Source organism: Zophobas morio, unplaced genomic scaffold, assembly GCF_036711695.1.
Source record: "Zophobas morio isolate AGI-343-1 ecotype UQ-CSIRO unplaced genomic scaffold, CSIRO_AGI_Zmor_V1 ptg000314l, whole genome shotgun sequence".
Classification (NCBI taxonomy): domain Eukaryota; kingdom Metazoa; phylum Arthropoda; class Insecta; order Coleoptera; family Tenebrionidae; genus Zophobas; species Zophobas morio.
The window spans coordinates 179,195-201,753 of record NW_026972418.1 but is presented as its reverse complement, the minus strand read 5'-3'; the positions used below and the strand labels follow the sequence as shown (position 1 = coordinate 201,753).

At 28.7% G+C, this 22,559-nt stretch overlaps 2 long non-coding RNA genes across 2 annotated transcripts; both read right to left on the bottom strand.

Moving 5' to 3' along the window:
• Positions 1-1,944: 1,944 nt before the first annotated feature.
• On the bottom strand, positions 1,945-2,427 carry LOC135119885 (uncharacterized). The gene is made up of 3 exons (XR_010278399.1): positions 2,301-2,427; positions 2,126-2,250; positions 1,945-2,076 (listed from the first exon to the last, which is right to left on the bottom strand). It is a non-coding gene; the product is annotated as an uncharacterized LOC135119885 (long non-coding RNA).
• Positions 2,428-16,251: 13,824 nt separating this feature from the next.
• Positions 16,252-19,250, bottom strand: LOC135119915 (uncharacterized). The gene is made up of 6 exons (XR_010278425.1): positions 19,177-19,250; positions 18,837-18,921; positions 17,933-18,010; positions 17,773-17,872; positions 16,661-16,708; positions 16,252-16,506 (listed from the first exon to the last, which is right to left on the bottom strand). It is a non-coding gene; the product is annotated as an uncharacterized LOC135119915 (long non-coding RNA).
• Positions 19,251-22,559: the final 3,309 nt, after the last annotated feature.

Here is a 22,559-nt window from a genome sequence, read left to right as displayed (position 1 = left end):
AGTAAATGATTGTAAATATATAACCATAAAATATAGTAACAACGAGTAGCAAACGGGAAAAATATATTAGGTTACTACGTATTGTAGGAAGTAGATATGAAGTAATCAGTTATTGGCAGCGTCATGTTTTGATACACGTCTAGAGCACTCCAATGAAACCAATCGTTTTGCGAACTCAATAAGTATTTTGTAAATGAGTCGAGATTCCAGTCGCAGTTCTCACTATTAGATATTTATAAGATAAAACTGTTAAATCAACAGAAAAATTAGTAGAAGGAAAATAACCATAGTTTTCATAGTAACATTCATTAACTGAAAAATAATTTTTAAAACTAATTTTAGACCTTTTTTAACAAAAAAAACGTTTTTACAGATAGTAAAACAATTATGAAGTTCTTTAGTAATATGCTAACCCGATTTTTTATATAAAAATTACAGTAATGGCTTTTCTCCACTCACTGTTTTCATTTATATAATAAATATCTAATAAAGTGCAGTTTTTTAAATTCGTAGTGAGTTTTGTTAAATGGAATATACCAAGCTTTGAATAAACACAGCCGTTGAAAAATTCAAACTCAGTAACTAATCATATACATAACTTCAAGATGGTTTAAAATAATTTAAAATAAGTAATGTTTACTAACTTTACAGAGCACTTTTTTATCATAATCGTACCATTTACTTTTTTGTTAACTTGACTTTGATATTTAAATTCAGAAGCTACTAATAATAATATTAAGGAACAGCACTTTTATTATAATATAAATAAGCTAAACTTTACAGACAATTTATTAAATTGGTAAATATTACCCCGTTTGTGACAACGATTGACTTATTACTTTTATAATTAATTAAACCTTCTTGTTTTTGTGTCAGTTTAAGGAGAGAAATATTATAAAAGTAAAAAGTCAAAACTAGTAAAGAAGAAAAGCTAGTTTTAATATTAGGAAAAATGTTTTAAACCAGCGTTGACAACTACGAAAATACTCGGAAGTATTGTCCTAAATTATTATTTTTTTTTAAAATGTAAAATTAATATTAAAGTTCTTATTTTAAAAAACCTTATCTCCTTATAATAATAATGAATAAGACGCTAGCTATAAAAACATGAAGTTTTGTCGAAGTTATGGCGTTTTGCCAACTGCAAGTAGTTTATCCAAATATTATTATAATAAAAGATATAATTGATTCTAAAATACTAAAAGCCAGTTGTACAATATTTGATATATATATATATATATATAAACGTTATTTATGAATCTATAAGTGTCTTGAAAAATCACCTCATAGATGAAAATGTCGACATTAAGAAGTAAATTCTGTCAGTGTCCTTAACCAAGTCAACTTCCTTAAAAAATTGGTTTAACTAACTAAACTGGAAATAAAGAGCAAGTTTTCTATTAATTTTATGAAAAAGAACAGATAGTATTCATTAAATTGGTCTAACTTATTTTGTATGTAGTAAAAGTGCCTGTTGCTCCCTGATTAGAAACGTTATGAATTGTTCACGAGAAATAACAAGTTTATCTCCCTTCTTAATTTTATATATGTTGAATAAAGTAAGAATTTCTTTAGTTCCCGATTGTAGCAATTCATGATAAAGTAATAAAAAAGTTTTAAAAGTGATGCCCCCAGTTTCTTCTTTCTTTTTCTATAGTTTTTTAAAAATAAATCAATGTAGATATTAATCGATAACTGTTACCTCTTCAAAAATTTTTAAAAGATTCGACCTCGAAGTTGGAAAGCCTACTCTTTGTAAAAGAAGGCGAATGTCTTCAAGGTGTACAGTTTTTCTTCCTTGCGCAATATGGGTAAAACGTAGGTATAATATCCTATAGTTTAACAATTTAATAAAATAATATTATTTTTTATATATACAAATTAATAATATTTAATATTTTTAACTATGTAATTTGTTAGATACTGTTTCAAAACGTAAGGATCATGAAAATAAAAAGCTTCGTCCGGCACGTTCCCTAAACGCCCCAAGTTTCTCTCATCTTTGAATTTTAATATTTTCTCTATGAACAACCACTTTTCAAAAACCTCTTTATCTTCAAAGACTAAGGTTAAGTACTAAAATTTATTAAAAATAATAACTTTCTCAAAGTTTATTTGAATTTACCTTCAATTCAAGTCGTTTTCCAAATATCACAGTGATACTAAATATTTCGTCACCAGCGAAATCTCTTAAGTTGTATATTTTTTTGTTATGGTCTACTTGAACTTCCTCCACTTCTAACATATGTACTAAAAGGGAATACGTTCAGAAAATCTTTAAAGTTTACTTACAAGCTTACTTTGCAGGAGGGAAAGTCCTTGCAAAGACTCCAGACATATACAAAATGTTTTTCTATCAAGGTAGCCCAGTCTCTTTTGGGAATGTATCTTAAGCTCTTTACAAAACACTACAACTTCGCTGGCCGATTCAAGAGAACCCGGAACTGTACATACCTTGGACATTCTTACAGATTGTTTTTTTGTTGTTGTAGATAATAATCAATAAAAGTTAGGTTACTAGCCAATCAACCATATTCTTAAAAGTAGAGTTGTACCCTTTTTTAACTTTAATTTGGAAGTATTACCTCTACTTTTAGATTAGCCTATATTCTCCTTTCCGCTTACGGTAGAGTTTAAGGAATAATGATTTGATTCTATATTAACTAATTTTTAGTGCAGTGAAATAGTAATATCAAATGTAGTTTGTTTTTATAGGTTAATGAAAGTTAAATACCTACAACTACTCTAGATATCATAGTTAAATTAAGTCGTTAAAGAAAGCCATGAAACACTTTTTTAAGCCCTTTCTATAATAAAGCTTATAAATCCTTTGCTTTAATGAGAAAATATCAATCCTTTTTTACACGAATTTTTATCAACATTACGACTTTTCAAGTTTTAGCTGAATAAATTTATGGAGCCTCTAATAGAATTTAGTAGCTTTTTAAAAGTACTTCTGTATCAAAGTGACCTTGTCGTTCTTAATTTAGCTTAAACTAATCATTAAACAAAAAAAATGTAGTAATATTTAAAAAAATTAAATAGAATTTAAACATTAGAGCCCTAGTTAAATAAATGTTTATGAGTGTTTTTATTAACCATAGCACAAGAGTTATTCCATCTATAGTAGTAAGTATTAGCAAAGAGTTACCATCTATGTAAACTTTGCAACTCCCACTAGGAATTGTAGACGAGAGGTAATCAAGTAGGACAACGTTAATTTTATAAACATAACACATTAACGTTGCCTTAACAAATAGGTTTCATGTAATACCTATTACTCGTGGACGTTTATAAAAATTAAATTGGTGCAAAGACACTATTAATTTTGAAAATTCAAGTATAATAAACATTATTCAGATATTCAATATTATATTATTTTTATTTTGGTGTATTTGCAAATAAATGTGCTTTAAGGCCGAGTTACCAATCAATGCGAGATTGCGTGTACCTAGCGAGTAGACTTAATTATCATGTTATGATATGCGCGCGCGCCAGCAGCGTATAAATACCTTTAAACAGCTTAGTCGCTGAGAGATTAAGATCTGTCGGGCGTACTACGAAGTAAAGCTAAAAGAGGTGTAGTTCTTCTTCTCCTTATGTTATAATATGGGCCCTATAATTAAATCATGAGAACTATGCGAGGCGAGGTTTAAACTAGTAATACATGAATTTTATAATTTAGCCCTCACTACGTTGGAGACAATATCGAACCACATCTTCTACCCCATCCTCATTAACTATTTGCACAATAGTAAATTGATTACAGCACTCTCCAAGTCTTTCTTCCAACGCTACCTAAAATCTAAATTTTTAAAAGGTTATAGGCTGCGAGGGTGAGCGATTTTTTAGGAAAAGTTGCTCACGGACCTGTAGCATTTTTTGTATTTTAATAGGTTTTTAGAGCCGCTAGATTAATTAATTCTAAACCATTTTCCTACTATAGTCAGTCCCTCACCTACAGCCTCCTGCTCCAGTAAAAATTCTTTTTGCCTAAAATTAGGTTAATAATTCTTTATATCCATAATAGGTAACCTAGGGAGTTATATAATCCGCGAATATGCTTAGCTAGCTAGTCTACTTAACCGATCTGCAACTAAATACGGCCTAGAATTTTTTTATAAATATTTACTCACTAAAACAGGTAAAATAGAAAAAATTCCATCACGTTAATAGTTTTTTAAAAAACGCATATTTTTTAATTAATTTTCGCGAGAAATTTCTCTTCATAATAAAAATCTAATATTCTATTGTTGATTCTAAAAATCACATTAATAACTTTTTATTATTAAAAATAAAATTTTTAAGAGAGTATTTTAAAATAACACAGATAAAAAACTAGGGGATGGAGAGGGGAGAAGGATGCAGTAGATGTTAGGATTTTGGAGATCACAAGGTTATCTGACGATAATAAGAGCCGAAAAGTGAACTTAAAAGAGTTAAAATAAATAATAAAGAGAAAAAAAAAAAGTAAACTAATTAACTTTGAGAAAAAGTAGTTAACAGAGCTAAGATCCAAGAGCAAGGGTGGAACTAATGAAAAGCTGTACACAGGCGAAAATAGGGCATAAGAAAAGGCCGTAGAATAGATCAGAGCTTGGAAATGAGATGTAGAAGTAAAAGTGACTTAAAGAGAAGATATGAGAAAGGCGCTCTATACCAAGAAGTTAACAGAATTAGCTCCCTTGCCCTAAGGTTGGAAGCCTGAGATATCTCTTAAGCGCTAAAAACTTAAACCATATAATTATCATGCATTTGTTGCATTTAATATAAAATATGATGAAAATGATGATATAGGCGCATGTTAGATTAAATACGAAATTAAGGACTTAATTCAGTTGGATAAATTTTTGAAGTTGAAATTAACGTTAATAAAAATTTTAGTTCGCTTAGTCAAGATTCTACAATTCAGCAACGTGCAGTTAAATATGGTATAAACACAACAATCAAGTATTTATACTGCTATATCCAATATACGAAAGTTGAACTTCTTAGCAACACATGACCACAATGAAGGATATAAGGGACTCATTGGTTCACTATAAAACATATATGACAGCGCAAGGCCGGATATAACATATGTAACTATCATTTTAGAAAGGGTTTTACAAAACAGTAATGAGGAACTAATGTAATCTGCTAAAAGAGCTTTAACTATATTTAAAATTTCCTTTTGAGCTTTTAGGCTCTTTATTAATGTACACGCCCTCTAGAAGTTAAACTGTGAGTAAACTATCCTATAGCCAGTTACCGATAAAGCTCTGTTCAACCTTATAGACCAAAACAATATGTAAAACTTTTCCTCTAGACAATAGGGCTAAGACTTCTCTGCAACTTTATAGTCTGAAAAGTTGTTACAAACAAAGAACAATAATCTCGTTGTTTGTTGAGGTTAAAATAAATATATACCGCAAATTTACAAATTATCTTGACAAATTAAACCTACCAGTTAGAATTAATTAAAACACACCCATAGTTTCGTGAAATTTACTTATCTAACTGCACACTGTACGTGGATCATACCATTAATAACTTGTCTCTACCAAACAGGGGGCATAAAACTTATAAACAATAATTTTTTAACTAATACAATATTATTCTAAAATGTTACTTGGACTGTTCTTGGGCGAAACTTATGACTATCGTACTACAACATATATAATTTTTCTAAACGGTAGTCCAATACAATGGAAAACTAAATTTGATAGAAGCTCTATAAATAAGTCTTCCTGTGAAGCTGAGGATATAGCTCTTAGTAACGCTATAACCAATACTATAGCCATAGAATATATTTTAATAGAACTTCTCCAGGATGCACCCCTTACAGTACAAATTAATACAGATAAAGAGGCCGTGGTAAAATGTATTTGGTAGAAGAGCAAAAAGATTACGTCATAGTGTTATTGCATACCATTAAGTTAGACAGTGTGTAGGACGAGGAAACTATTATGTAAGGCATAGAAAGTCTGGAACAAAAATAGCTGATATTTTCACCAAACCTCTCTCCTTCCAAAGGCAGGATACTTCTTTCAAACAAATATTTAAACTTAATTAGGGTAGTACGAGGTTATAAAAAGATTTTAAATTAATGGAAATTTAAAGTATTTTATTAAGAGAACTATCCAATTAACAATGATTTATCAACTAATCTAAATAGTTTAAATAGTTTAGATTATTTAATAATATATATTAAACTTAAAAGAATGGCATCGGTTAAGCTAATTATCTCTCTTTACCTCACTACGTTGTTTCATTTGAAAAGGGGGTTTTTCATGATTGAGTAATTTTTATAAACTGGGGGCTACCGTTTCGAACCGAGTAATGTACTTGGGGTCAAATATACTTTCTTCTCTTCGCGAGTTATTTCAGACGTCAGTATGGGAAAAGCTAGCTCATTTTAATAGAACTTCTGGCTTTATATTCCATCATATTTGCTTAATACTTCTAGGTCATAACGGGGCCTGAGAATACCTCCACTTTTCTCACATTTTCCGTAAGATACCTCTATCGACGCTTGCTCCAACTCCTTCTCTACCTTAACAACACCTACAACGTATGGTACAGCACTTGAGGTATGGTTTTGAGCAGTGGCGAATTACAGTTAACCAACTTAAGAGTAAACCTATATCGAAAAGGAGGCAAAAAACGAAAGCATCCATTATAACGCTTCGTGGCCAAGTAGTCCACCGGTATACGGAAGTAAATTATGGGTAACCGACAAACAGTTTTTGTGGCGCTATCACATTATCTCATGGATAAACGAAGTTAGCAGTTCAAAAATTTTTATCCCTACTTGTGTATATTTTTCTTCCTCAATGAGCAATTAACTTAATCTTTTTTTTTTGTATATTATTTGACCAACTTATGCAGCTGTGGCGTGGCCATATAGTAGCCAACTAAATTTAAAGCGACTTCAATTAATTTATAAGCACCTGTTCCGAATAATTACAGGTTCCCCATACTCGTATCGTGATCTTAAGTTGGAAATACTCCCTAAATATTTTCGTTGCTTATCCCAACCATTTACTTGCTCAAGACAACCTATGACGCAGGTGCTTACCTCGTTATAGGAGACCATGCCACCTTCTCACATTTCTAACGTCCCTCTGGAGGTAAAGTACTTATTTTCTAGTTTATAAACCAGCGTAAGAGTATTTTAGACCCTCTTCTGATTTTGGCTGATCGTAGTACGGCAACTTTATAAATATATAAAAGAAGCTTTAGAGATTTTTTCATCTTTAGCGTGGGGATGCAGTGACCCTCTTCCTTGTTTTGTAGCGTCACTGGGCTAATGAAAGGAAACTATAATATTTTTTTTCTACTGTATAATTTTCATTATACTTCAGTTACTAAATTAAATAGTGTCTTACATTTATAAAAACGCGATGTTTATCATTTATGTTAACGAGGAGTGCATGCAGAACATCGATAATTTTTTACTTTTAAATTAAAATCGCCCTCTTTCGCTTATGGTGCTTAATTACACATCGACTTTTTCTTTATTGCATTTCCTATAGGTTTATATTCTTACCTATGTCTCTTCCATACAAGAAAGAAACATGAAAATTAAATATTAATGGGAAAACTTATTTAACAATTGGACCATTTCTTTTTCCATCTGAAACTTTTGTAGAGAAATGTTTAACTTTTATTTGTAAGAACTAATACTAATATTTGGTTTTTTTTAACTTTTAATCCTTTTTTAGAATAAAGCAACTTTTTTAAACAAAGTATATAACGTAGGAATAATCGCTGACGACTGAAGATTCTATACTCAGTTACAATTTTTAGTATTTTGAGAGTTGTTCCTTTCGTTGCATTAATATAAATTTTGTTAGATTAAGGTTAAATTTTCTCTAATGGAAATTGTTTTAAAACTCAATAAGACCATGAGTCAAAAAGACCAAGTTTTTTTTTAACGTTTTATACTAATTTAATTTCGTTCAACTTACTTTTAAGACGGGATACTTGCCAATAATTAATATTTTTGGTGATAAAAAACTTCTTAATAGTACGCGCTTTCTTAAAACTGATTTTTAAACTCTTTAATTATTATTAACCTGCTCAAGGTTACGTTATACTCGTCACATTTAGAAATTTTTAGTTTCTTTTTTTTAATGTCGATATAAAAAACTATCGAAACGTTACTTAAATAAGCATATATATAAAATTATAACGAAACACTTTCCTAACAAATTATTTTTAAAAAGGGACTTAATTCAACTTAAAAGAAGCAAAGACACGTATGGAAGGAAACTATAAGTTAACTATGATAAGTGTGTGGAGTCTGATTCACCCATTATCGTAGGTAACGTAATTTATTTTGTAAAAAATTATAAAGCCTGAAGCGAGAAAAAATTTTAAATAGTGTAACTATGGAGATATACGTTTAATTTTTATCTTCTAGCTGCGCATTAGTAAAGATGGAACCTACATTTACAAAGCAACGAAAGCTAACAAGACACAGAGTATTTTAATTCCGCTTTGTAGCTTATAATAAAATTTACTGCAACTTTAAATATTCACTTTTTTTTAAGATGTTTGCTAAGCTAGTCCAATCGAGTATTTAATTTATATGCTTTTTTTTAAAATACCTTTATTCAGATCCTAATCCTAGAGGCTTTGAAAAAGTGCTTACTAATTCCAACAGAGCCCCTTATTACCTACACATTACTCAAAACGTAGAAAATGTATTCTACAATCAAAGTTGCCTTATATAGTCTTAAAGATTCCTCTCGACTTTTTCACAAAGATTTAACTCAAAGGTCACAAGAATACGGATATACATATAAAGCAAGATTGTAGTTCATTTTTTTACTTCTAAAAACTTCGAAACAATCATTAAAATATACGTCGATGACTGCGCAACAATAGGAGTATACCTCACATTCTCACGAGGCCTGCACAAAAAATACAGCCTCATAAACGACTGCGACCTCCTAACGATAATAGGTATCAACATACAACAATCAGATAATGAGGTATTGGTGTACTAAAAAATAAATTTAAACAATTTGCTCGAACAATTAAAATAAATAATGATAAGACGTAAAATTCCACTCCCTTCACGAATAAGATTACAGCTCTTTGAGGATAGCAATGAAATTTATGCCGAATACTATACACTAGTGGGCTCTCTTAGAAACATAGCGGCTTGTACAAGACCCGATATTGCATATGCTACCACATTTGGTTAAACTATGGATAACAGTATTGAAACGCATCCAATTATGGCAAAACAAGTGGATATATTCTATGGAACAATAAGTACCAACCTAACCATTAAGCGTAACGAAAACAAAGAGAAGAATATATTAAATGAATGTTAGACATATAACTAATGGGCAGGTAATTACGACTTTATCGCCACCATGGGACGCATAATACTAATTAATGTGTAACTTATATATTGGAAGTCGAACGTAGACAAAAGTAAGGTACGAAAGTCATCCTGCGAAGTTAAACACATGGCGCTAATCAAATCAACGATATACACAAACAGTTGAAAGCCTAATTAATGAACTATTGCTTGAGAAAAAGTAGAAGTAACTTTTTATACTGGTGACAAAGCAGTAATTACATAAGCAGAAGGAGACGTTTTTAAAAGAGGATTTTGATAGGAGGAACTATCATACCATCCCGTTAATCAGAAATTATAAAAAGGATAACTATTAATCAAGCATGTCACCCTCAAAAATAATCTGGCTGTTAACTTAACCATTTCCTCACAACTTAAATTAATTTACAAACCAGCACTACTATAATAAAGATTTATAACCCGATAACACAGTATACAAAAACATCTAAACATAGTAAAAACACTAAGAAAAACATAAAAAGCAAACATAGAACATAACCACAAAATAAATAGTGTAATATCTTTAAATGTAAAATATACTAACAGTAAACACAAATACACAAGACACAAGAGCACAGAATGTAAAAAATTCACCAACAAACCCCCTAAATTTTTATACAAAAAAAATTGAACCTTAAATGGACAAATCTGCTTCAGTTAAATTATAACAAAATACGGAAGCAAAATACAGACCGAACGCAGGCCAATAAAGTATTTTTTTATATCTGGTGTTCCATATATTATTTTATTTACACTACGTTATCTTGCTTAATTATACACAATATATGTGATTATTTAATTAACTCTTATTGTTTATTATATATACTTTTTTAGTATACAAATGTTGAAAAAAGTTTATAAAAAGCAGAATTTTTTTTTTTGACTGGCAACAATAAATAGAATTAATCTTTATAAGTAGTGTAACGATTAATCTGTAAGTAATGTTCATAAAAGAAACATTGTTAAAGTATTTAAAATCGAAATACTTTTATTTAAAAAAATTTAGTATTATATCAGCCAGTAAGGTGCTAACTTTCTCTATTATAGAAATAGCATAAAAATGTTTTGGGCAAAGTTTTTATGTCGTCCGGGGGATTGTTTAAACAAGACCAAATTATGCAACACCGTTACCATAATTAACCAGTGCATGCTATTAAGTTGAGATAACTTTCATGTTTTCTTTCAGAAACTAGTATCATCCCCTTTGCTGTGGCCTTAAAATAAGCGTAAAAAACGTATAATCATTATAGTTTTTCCGCATATTGACCATTTTTGTTACCACTTATGAGTATTTACAAAACCTATATAATATAAAGATAAAATAAAACAAGGAGTTAATCTCTTTCTTGTAAGGACTTGCTGTTAACACCTTTTTGATTGATTGCCCACGACCATAAAACCAATTATATTCTTAATTTATAGGCTGTAAATAGCTACAAATCATCTAAACTAAAGTTTATAGTCGATGAGAATAATAAGTTCACCTCAAAGAGAAACAACTCTTTTTTTTTTTTTTTTTTAAATATAAAGATTGAAATTCGTTATTTATTGCTTTACAGACCCCCTTGGCAAAATAAAACTACCATGGGTTGAATAATTTAATTACTGAATATCTAGTAGCAGGGAACTCCCATACAGATTAAACTAATCTTTAAAATCGCTTCTGAAGCCGAATCCCTCGTACTTTAGAGACAACCGTGGGTAGTATAGCGATGAAAAACCAAATTAATACAGATAAAAAAGCTAGTAACTAATGAAGAGATGTTTTCAAAATAAGGTTGAGACATAGGGACATATTTCACCCCCACATAAAACAAAAAATTCAACGACAAAACTATACCCTACTTCACTTAACACCAAAAAAAAATTGGTAGATATTTACGCTTGCAAAAAGCAATTCACTTCGCCCGATTTAAGAATTCAAGTCTACGAGAGCTTGGTTAGTACTGCGGTAATTGACTACGGGCTGCCACGTACTCGTTCTCCCCTTTGAAATTTCGAATGTGCAAATGCGAGTGATAGAGAAAATATGCGATTACCAACAATAAAAACTACAAATTAATCCTCGTCTATTTATATTTTATTGGGTTAAACCTAAAATTTTACCGTAATTTTTTTTTTGTTTTCGTAAAGTGTATATAAAAAGATTAACGGTTATAAAGAGGTAATAGTTTTACCTATTTCTCTTTTTTTTTTTTGCATTTCTCTATTGCTTTTTGCTTGGCTTTTTATTAATAACTTCCGATAAAGCTGTTTAACTCGATCGAGCAAACAATGCAGCTTGCATAATGATAAAATCTGGACAGAAACCGAGTTATACTTTATAATAATTAGAAGCTCAGAATTTGGTTATAGGAAGTTTTACACATAACTAAACCAAAAAAATAGGGATTGCAATCGACAGGGATCGAATCCGAGACCTTAAGATTGCGCGACAATGTTATAGCCATTGAGCTAAGGCTACAACTCACAATTTTCGGTCGATAACTTACGTAGACAAATTTGTTAGAAGCAAACTAGATCAGCGCACGTCTGAAAAGCGGTTCCGTGCTCCACAGATATAGTGTTCCGATAAATTATCAGAAATCTGGGCCAAACATTTTAAATTTTCTAGATTACGAGGTTATCCAAATTAAATTGAAATACTTAGTAATTTGTGGTTTCCTTGATTTGTTAAAACGCAGAAGGTTGTGTTTATACTTGTGCTTGGTTATTTGGAAGAGCCATGATATAAATATTTATATATTTGTTACATGACTACAGGTATGTTTGTCTTGCTAGTTAATGGTGGTGTCTTTGATCGTTTTTTACTACTTCTCTTTTACGCACTTGAAACAATTCTCACAGACTTATTTTTAATAATTAGTAGACCTAGAAGAAGTCTAACAATTAGGTTTGATACCAAGATGTCTATATTTTATATACTTTATAAAATTCTCTTTAAGAAATATATGCCAGGTTTTAAACATTTGTTAGAGTATTGAGGAAAAGATTTCAGTTCAGAAATTTAATCCCAAATTGCCATTTTTAGGCAGTTTTATGGCTATTATTTAGATTACTTCATCGCTTAGTTGTTAGATTATAATGAAGGTTCACGAAAAATAAACCCGCAGTGGGGTTCATTTTTTTTCCGTGCTTTTTTTTTGTTTTAGTCACATCTCTACATCTATATATATATATATATATACATTTCTTTACAATTAATTTTAAAAGGCTTAAAGGTTTAGATACCGGTCAGTAAAGGTTTAAATAACCTAATATAGGGAATCGCTTTAAAAATTAAATAGCACTTAAAAGTGGATATTCGCCTTAAGGGTGCAAAGCTCGTACCATGAGACACTATAATCATAATATAATTCTCAGGAATGTACTATAACCACCAAGCATAAGTTTTTAACCTTCTCCGCGTGAAGAATGAACAAATCTGGTGAGTTTTATCTGGTAAGTTTTTTTTGACTATTAAAATAACACACGAAAGGTTAACTCTTTCACTGTTATCAATGCTTTCTTACTAGCTAAAAAACTCAAAAAATATATGTATTTTTTTTTTCTGTGGTCGCATTCGGAGCTCTATGCTCAATCGTACATGTGTGCTAACTTTGCTCATTCCTCTTGGCACTTATATAAATATAACTCAATTAAATGGTTTACGGCTATATGAAACTGTTACTTTTATTCGGTGTTGTAGTTTAAATGCTAAAACATCTCTCTCGGATAAGCTAGTTCAAGCCTGGCCATTACCTTTTAATTCATTTCAGTGCTTATACCCATAAAACTTGTGGCAATCTTTTACCTTTCTCTAAATATAAGTACTATAAAGGTAATTTGTAAATTATGACATGATTTAGTGCTATTTGCTACAGAAATTAAGCACCTAGAATTCGACTTATAAGAGGTACGCTCCTTGCGTGTCTCTAGAGCAACCTAAGTTTAGATTATTAGATCTTTTTAGAAGTGCGTTAATTAATAATTAAGCTACTAGGTATTATTATATTTTCTTTAATGTTTATGTTGTTATTTAATTATTATTGACTTCAAAAGTTTATTTCAAGTACGTCTATTACTTATTAAGATGTAGGCAATATCCTGATTTTGCGTTGCGTGCTAGTTTCATCTTTTCTATACACATTAGACGAAGTAATTATATATACAATTGTAAAATAGCTTCTTGACTACTATATAACTCGCACCCAAATTTAAGTTTTAACCAACCTTCTTTACTAAGTCATAAATTTTTTTTTTCCTAATAAACCTTAAAAAGTTGCAAGTGTATGTTACTTCCTACCAATTTTTTTTGGCGCATACCAGTTTGTATTAAAATAAAGCGCATTTGAGAATATAATAACCCAAATACTTGTAATTATTTAATTTATTAATACTTTTATATTGTTTATATGTAAAAGAACCTTTTTCTAGTAGTTTAGCTAGCTACGGGGTATTTGCAATTGTAGCTTTTTTCCATCGTGTTAAAAAAGAAATCAAGCAACACTACAGAATTTGCGAAAATAAACAGGTGGTTAATCGCCTCCGATGGCAATTTTTTAGGTTCTCATTAGTGCACGGTTGAATAAGTCATGGCCAGAGGTTGACGTGTCACTGGTATTCTGTCTTCGTCCCTAAACACAGAGGAAGTTGGAGGCAGGCAGGTCGGCCTAGAGCGCCCCCTTATCTTACTCTCTTCTAGCTAATATAACGCCATTATTAAGTGGAGGAGGTGAAGTATGATAGCGGTCTTTAATCCATTTGACAAAGAGTTAAAAAGATGACCCTCCTTTCTCTGCCACAACGGACAACAACCCCTGCAGTTTGGCTTCCGGCGATTGACAAGCTCTTTTCTAGAGACCGTTTAGCATCAGTCTGTCGTCAGGAACTTTGAGTAGCAGCTGCCAGGCATAACGACCAGTGACATTGACCAGTTATGTTCATTATATAACCCGTCAGATGAGCAAAGGCGAACGCTACTTCGCGGCTGTATCGGTCGCTGTTAGTTCACCTTAAAAATGAGCAATTACTTCTTTTAACAAGGAAGGGGTTGAAGAGGATTAAAATAATTCTTTTATTTTCACACATTTGTATGCAAGCGTAAGGCAGTTTCCTGTACAATATACCCTACTAACCTAATTTTAATTAAGTTATATTTCACCTTTACCAACTTAAAATACTTTAAATTAAAATTTCCTTTTTATTCACTTTTAAAACGCATTAATTAACCGCTCTGAGACCGCTTGCTTCATGAATATAAAAATATTTAAAACACACGAAAAGATAGGATTGGCAAAAACTTTATTATAAAGGATACATCTGCAGTTAGTTTTAAGAGTAATGTTTACAGATTAACTGCAGCGTATTGAATACTAAAATAATTAGTAAAGTTTGTAACGGATACTCTTAGATATTGTACTATAGCGTAAAAATCTTCCTATTGGATAAAATTTTAATGTTTTTTTTATAAATGCAAAGAGCAATAACTTACTTTACAGAAGAGTGAGTGTGCACAATCTTATTGGTTTTCTTAGCGTACTGGTCGCGCAAGTTATGTATAGATAAGTAAGCACTACAACTATACCGTGTACTCTCAAATAAACTAAAAAAATAAGTATCTCGTGGCACTTTGGCAAAATGACAGCGCCTATCTGGTATTTTATGCAATTTTACTTAAAATTTCTTCTAAACGCTCAAGATGTAATAAACCGCCTTTATTTTACTTTAAAACAGTAAAGTTAACCAATACAAAAAGTAAAGATGATATTGTTAAACCCTTAAATTTAAGAGGGTAGCTTGTCTGAACAACTTTTTGGAAGCGCTTCCTTTGCTGTGTCACCAAAGTGCTTATCCCACGTGCTAAACTATGTCATTGAAATACCCTACGGCATGACCACGTGTATAGTCATGTGCCATTTTACACGTTTTTCATCTCACTTTCAATAACTTTTCCCTAAAGGGCAATGTTTAGGGCCCTTATAATATTCTTAAATAGGAAGGGAGGTAATTCAACAGAGTGATTTTAACAAAAATTAAAGAGGTTTTTTAAATTGAATTTACCATTTTACAGAGAACTTACACTCATGATGGAGTTTCGCACAAACTGAATTACACCAGTAGCTGGAGCTATTAATATATATATACTACAGACGCGTAAGTTATAATTAACCTGGTTATAGCTTTTTATACATGAAAAGTTAATTGACTTAACTTTTTAAGCACCATAAATAATATAAAGCGAGAAAACAGGAGAGTAAACAGAAAATAACACGAGCACTGACATGCAATTATGTCACCTTCTATGAACGCATGATAGTAGAGTCGCATGGTATAGCAGCACAAGGTACCAGCATGCGGAATATATAAGCACATGGTATAATTTACTTCGTGCTATGGGCGCGTGGTAAAGGAGTTTTAGTAAAAGCCTAATAAAATAAGTAACTCTGCTATAAATTCAAATAAACAGAGCATATTAATTACTATTTTACTTGTTCCTGTTTTTTTTTAATTTATTACTAAATTTATTATATCGCAAAACGAAGAGAAAATAGTTCAAGAAGACTGATAATAACTCTGTAATATTATTGTTATAAATTTATGAATACTATATAAACCTCAAGCTCTTTATAAAATTTGGTCCAAAAGAAACAACTTTTCTGCTTTATTTAGAGTTTCCAAATGAGACTTATAATTGTTATAAATCTTACTTCTAACCATCAATCCATAATTTCAATTGCATTCTTTATCGCATCGATTAGTTAACTGTAGTTTAACAATGTCGTATATTTTTCTTATTTGATTCTTGAAAGAGTTTATTATATATTATGTAAATTAAATGAACAAGTATAAATTTATAATAGAATAGTTTATATATTAAAATAATAATAGTAAAATTTATTTTTAACTTCCTTTGGACGATTTTATACTCACCAGTAAAATTTGAAGGATGGGGATATCCAATTACCCACGGCAAAATAAAAAAGTAATCATTAGGAGACCAAATAAAAAACCTTTGCGCTGACTGTCGATTTTTTAATTTTTTTTTGCACCACCAATATCGAGTTTAACATTTGTGAAAAGCTATAAAGTAGTGAGCAAACCTGCAATCTCAATAACTCCCTTATCGGATAGACAGTCGTCATAGATGCCTCGTAGCAGTTTTTTTCCTTATAATAATAATTATAAAAAATAATAACTATAGTATTACTATTGTAGCTTTTTATAGGAAAAGATATTGTATTTCGTCCTTTACAAAATTTATATGTAAGTAATAACAATAAATACAATATTTTTATATATTACAATAATCATAATAATTACGAACTTCCAAAGCCACACTTATGAAAGGGGGGTAATATAAGGAGCTGACTAGTATAGAAAAAGCAATAATAAAAAAATATTTTATAGTTTATGAAATTTGTGAGAATATAATTTATTATTTATTATAAGTATAAATTTTTTTTAAGATAATAAAAATAAGAATATTTAATAATAATTAAATAAAACTTTAATAATATTAAACAATGTTTATTTTGTTTATTAGTAATGTAATTACTTATAATTTTATTTATTTTTATTATTATTTAAAAAATATTATGCTATTCATTATTTAAAAGTTTTATTAAATTATTTATTCCTAATAAAAATTTGAAATAGAAAATTTTGGTGACAATTATTTTATATATTTCTTTTTTAATTATAAAATTTTACATTCAAAAGCTTATCATAAATTTTATAAATAAGTATTTCATATTATATAGTAAATATTATTATTAAATATTTATCTTTTTTTCGTATTTTTTAGTATATACAATATATAAATAATATCATTATATTTTATTATTATAGAAACTTTATTAGATTATTTTATAGTTCAAAGAATTCCATTTTGTTTATTAACAATCATATCATATATAAAATATATTTTTTTTAACCAAAACTATTATATAGAATATTATAATATATAATAACATAATAATAATTATGTATCCTTTATTATTTATATTTATTTTTTTATTGAATAATAATGTGTATGGAAAGAAATAATATAATAGAAAAAACTTTACACCTTTTCTAGTATTTTTTTATTGTGTTAATATTTATATTATATATATATATATTATTATAATCATTACTTTTTATCTTATTATAGTAATCATCTATAGTAAATACTATGAAAAGTATAAAGTTTTTATAAATTTTATTTAAAATTATATTGTTAAAAATAATTCATATATAATAATAAGTATAAGTATCAAAAAAAAATTTTATATATTTTTAAAAAAAATATTTATTTCCAGTTTTTAAGTAGTAAAATTTACTACAAATGAAGATTTTATATTCAGTTTATGTAAATATTTAAGAATAATATAACTTTTATTAATATTATTATAATATAATTATCATTATTATTATTATTATTATTATGTTACAGTAAAATAAACTATTTTCAGAATCATTGGTCTATTTTAGGATCCTCCGCGCTGTGTCTCTATCACGTGACTAACAACCATAAAAGTCAATGGGGCACACCTGATTGGTAAAGGAATAAAAGACCAATTGTAAAACTCATATATATAGTATATGGTCCACTTATTGTATTTTCCGGACTACAAAAAAAATTAAAGCCAGTTGCTCCCGCCCAAGTAGCGCCCAAGCAGAAAGAAGAACCTGGTGGAGTCGTTATAAGAAAAGTTTGTTAATCTTTACGTAAAAAAATTCTATAAAAATAGTAAAGCGATTACTATTTATATAAAAACTTTTATAATAAAAGTTAGTAATATAAAAAAAAAGATAGCAACCGTTAATTATTATTATAATTTTTATTATTTAACTACCAATCAAAAAGAGGTATTGCAAAACAAACAAGTACACTGGATAATATCTTAAGGAAAATATATTATTAAACTTTAAAAAAATAATAGAAAAATAGAAAAATAAAAGTTTTTAATATTAAACATCTACAAGAAAAGTTCTAAGAATAAATAATAGCAAAACTTTTATTATAATAAAAATAAATTTAAATATAAATATTGTAGAAAACATAAAAAGTTTAAACCAAAAATAAAAATATATTTTAAAAATCTTCTATTATTATTATTTATTCGAATAAAAAAAATTTATATTTGCTTATTTTTATTAAAAGATAAATAATATATAATAAGAAATAACTAGAAGTATAATAACATAAGTTTAATAAATTTATATAAATAATAATATTATATATATTAAAAGTTATATATAATGTAATAAAAATGTATAAAAAATATAATATTATTATTATTACAATTCCTTTTTAATAGGTAAAAGTATAGACTATATTTTTTATTAGAAATAATATGAATATAAAAATTTATAAAAATATCAAAAATAAGTGCATAGAAATAATATTATTATAATTATTCCTTTTTTAAAAATATATTATGAAAAAAATTGTATAAAAATAAAAAAATCCATAATAAAAGTTTTTATAAAAATATAAAATATAAAAAGTAACCGCTTAGAAAATTTATTAACTTCAGAAAGTTGAAGTGAGACATTTGAAGCTGATAAGTAACACGATTTTCATTGCAGAAAAGCCTCTTTAATACAAAATATATATTAAAAAAAAGTATAAAAATAATAAAAATAGTTTAGACTAATAAATAAAAGAATAAATAAATTAATGAAAATATATATATAAACATTAATAAATGATAATAATAAAACAAAATATATAAACGTTTAAAAAAACTTTAATATATTAAAAAATAAGAAGAAAAAGAAATACAAAGCGCTACTTATTAATAAAAAGTAGATTTTGTTGATATCTTAGCAAAAAGGATTGATAACATTACCGTGGCTAAACAAGATGAGACGTTAGGACAGTACAAAAGGTTGAGGATGGAGGTCATAACGTTGATTATTGTAAGTTTTTGGGGATAGCTCTTGATATGGGCCCTATTGACCTAATTAGGCTACATGAAAGAAGAGAAGAAATACAAACGATCTGGCTCTTTTACTTTAAAAAAATTTTTAAATTTATTGTTTGATGCCCATCGTAGGGCGCCTGTAGATTTACACGAGAAAATTTTAGATTTTTTAGATGTTGGCCTTTTAAGAATGTTGTTTATAAAACTAAAAAATATTTTTTGGTGGGAGAGGAATAACTTTTTTTTTTGCTAAAAAAATTTTCCTAATGGTTGAAGGCTTTGTTTATTTTTGGCCTGGGTTAAAGTTGAAGTGCGATAGTGAATTAAAATTTTGTATGTTTCTGTTTTAAAGCCCATTAGTGTATCTTTCTTACTTAAAATAAATGTTACCTCTACTCAATAAAAATGTTTTTTTTTTACTTCTAGAATATAATTGTAAAAATAGTATCAAACCTTATCGTATATAAATAGATTTATAAACTTTTGCTAACAATAAAAATAATTAATGATAATGAGATCTGTCACAATATTTTATTTGCAGAGGCCTTACTGACAACTCAGTCAACCCTAACCCTAGGGAAACCTGAAAAGATCTCTATTATATTCTATCATTAATTTTATACCACTCAATTATAAACTTAATAAAACATAAGTTTTTATATAAATTAGATAAATAAGGACCATAATATCTTATAAAAATTTTAGCCACTAGTATATATTTAAATCCCCCGAGCCACTAAAAGCTGTCTATAATACGCTTTAACTTTACCTAATTTTTATGTAATTATGTACGATATTTCCGGGTGATTTTGTGTTGACCGCTAATGGGATTAATGAAATTGGTGTCAGCTGTAGTTGGGTGGCTAAAAGAATTACGATATAACTCGAAAAGGACTTGGGCAAATTAAAATCTGGGTTGGCTACAAAAACATCATGTGTACTGAGGAAAACCATTTTTGTATGAATCCCTAGCAAAATACTTGGCACTGCTACTCAGAGGCTTTACCTAATTTCGGTAAACTCATTTTTAGGTAGTATAATTTTTCAAAGGGTCTTTTATAATTAAAAGGTTTTGAAGAATAGGAAAAAAGTAACACAAATACTTTTCAAGTATTCTTGGCAAAGTTTTATAACAAATTTCAGTGTGTTGAAGCTGCGGTTACCTTCAGAGCGCGTTTTTAGACATGGTATTAACTGCTATACTTTCACTCTAAATGGCGTGAACATTAAAAAAGTATAACTCAATTGCCAGAGAAACTTAACGTTTACGCTAGCAGAAAATAGAAGTAAATCCATAAAACTTTTCTCATTCTGGAAAAAACTTTTATTTAAAAGAAGCACAGGTTTAAAAAACTCTGACTTAGTGGAAGTTGCAAGACTTACTAGGCATCGAAATCTCTCTTCAACGCTAACAACTTCCAAGCTTAACTCGTTACAAAGCTTAACAAAAAAATTTTCGTATAACGTCGCAATGATACGTAAACAGAGATTTATAGAAAGTAGGGGAGAAAAAAGAAGTATTATTTATGTTGCTACAATAATTTTATTTATATATAAAAAGTGACGAACCCTACCCTAGCTTGACGCAAAAAGCCCCTGTTATTAAACCTTATCCCTTTTAACCCTTGCACAAATTCAAAATTGAGAACGGACTTCCCAAAAAACGCCATCTCTCTCCTCAATTCTAACATCTTTCAAGTTTAACCCGTTACATAGATGAACAAATCTATTTTTTCTTTCAACAACTCATTAATATTAAAATATAAAATACCAAATTTATTAAAGGATAAGCAACTAAACATGAAACCAATTATGCGTACATAGAGAAACTGCTTATATCAGAAAAAAATTTGAAGATTACTAATTTATTTTGTAAATATGCTAAACCAAAAATTACCAATATTCGCTGTCAATGTGTAGATGCAATGCTTAGGCGTTTAATGAAATTTTTGCTATGTTAAGCGAGTAATACCCCAAACCAATATTATTATAACTTAAATTTGTTTCCGGGGTACACGCATAACATCGAATTATTTCGAATTGTTTTACTTTGTTCCTTACCTCATGACTTGCTCATACCAAATAAGGAAGAAATAAAGTTATAATTTAAACAGATAAATAAATACATATTACTTAGAACGTAAATTTTCCAAAAAAAATTTATTAAATCTGAGGGTAAAAACTATTACTATTATTCAGTCTTTTGTAAGTTTCGAACCCGCTTATTGATGAATCAAATCATTTTTCATGAAAATTTTAGGAACACTGGTAACTAGGTCAGGCACGTTAGTAACAATTATAAGTAATGGAAAGCTGTCCTTTCACTACTTTTTATTATTTTTTGTTAGTTTAAAATTAAGTTCTCGTTCAATAAAAATGTCATAAAACGCAAAAAGTATTTAAGTAAAAAGGCTATGTTTTTTTTTCTGACGTGTTCTTTCTAATTTAAAAACTCGTTCTGACAACCCCTTTATTTATTAGCTGGCACCACATGCCTTATAATATTTTTTAGTATTATAAACTTTTAGGAAGTATGCGCATTTTATGATTGCTTTACAAAATTTTTTACTATTATAAATCAATTTAAGGTTATTTGAAGTTCGTTATGTTTACTAAAAAATTCTTCTATTTTCTTGTTTATCAGGAAATTGCTAAAGCAGTTTGACGTAATTAAAATATAATATTAATAAAAGTGGCATAGTGAAATGTAAATTAAAAACAAAAGCTTTTAAGTAAGCACATAGAATAATAAATCCTCTATTAATGAAAATAAATATACTTTATTGAATATTTAGTGGGTCCAAATAAATTTTCTCTCCCGTATTTTTGAAGCTAAGCGTTTATAATATCTTCAATTTATTAATAAGTGAAGGAACCTTACTGAGCCAGAAATTTGAACTTTTAAATTAAAATTGGCAACTTTTCATCCACATCCAAAAAAAAATTTAAAATTATATAATACCTCCAGTGCCCCGTACAAACGCATATCGTATCATAATGGCACCCAAAAATTCTACCAAACCCGTTACAAAAACTTATTTAATAAAATATGTCTTAAAATGATTGTGCGATTCTTACTATTATATGTAACTGAAGGCTGACAGACTGAGGGTATACCACCGTAATTAAACTTTTAAGAGATGTCGTGAGCCTTACACTCTTTCCTTTTTTTTGTCGTATTGTTGTTGACAGAGTTTGTTAGGTGGTGAGTGTCATGCAACTTATGCGACTCGAGAGCAATCAAATAAATTATACAGCTCTTCTTAATTTTAACTCTATATTATATTTTTTTGTAATATAATTTAACA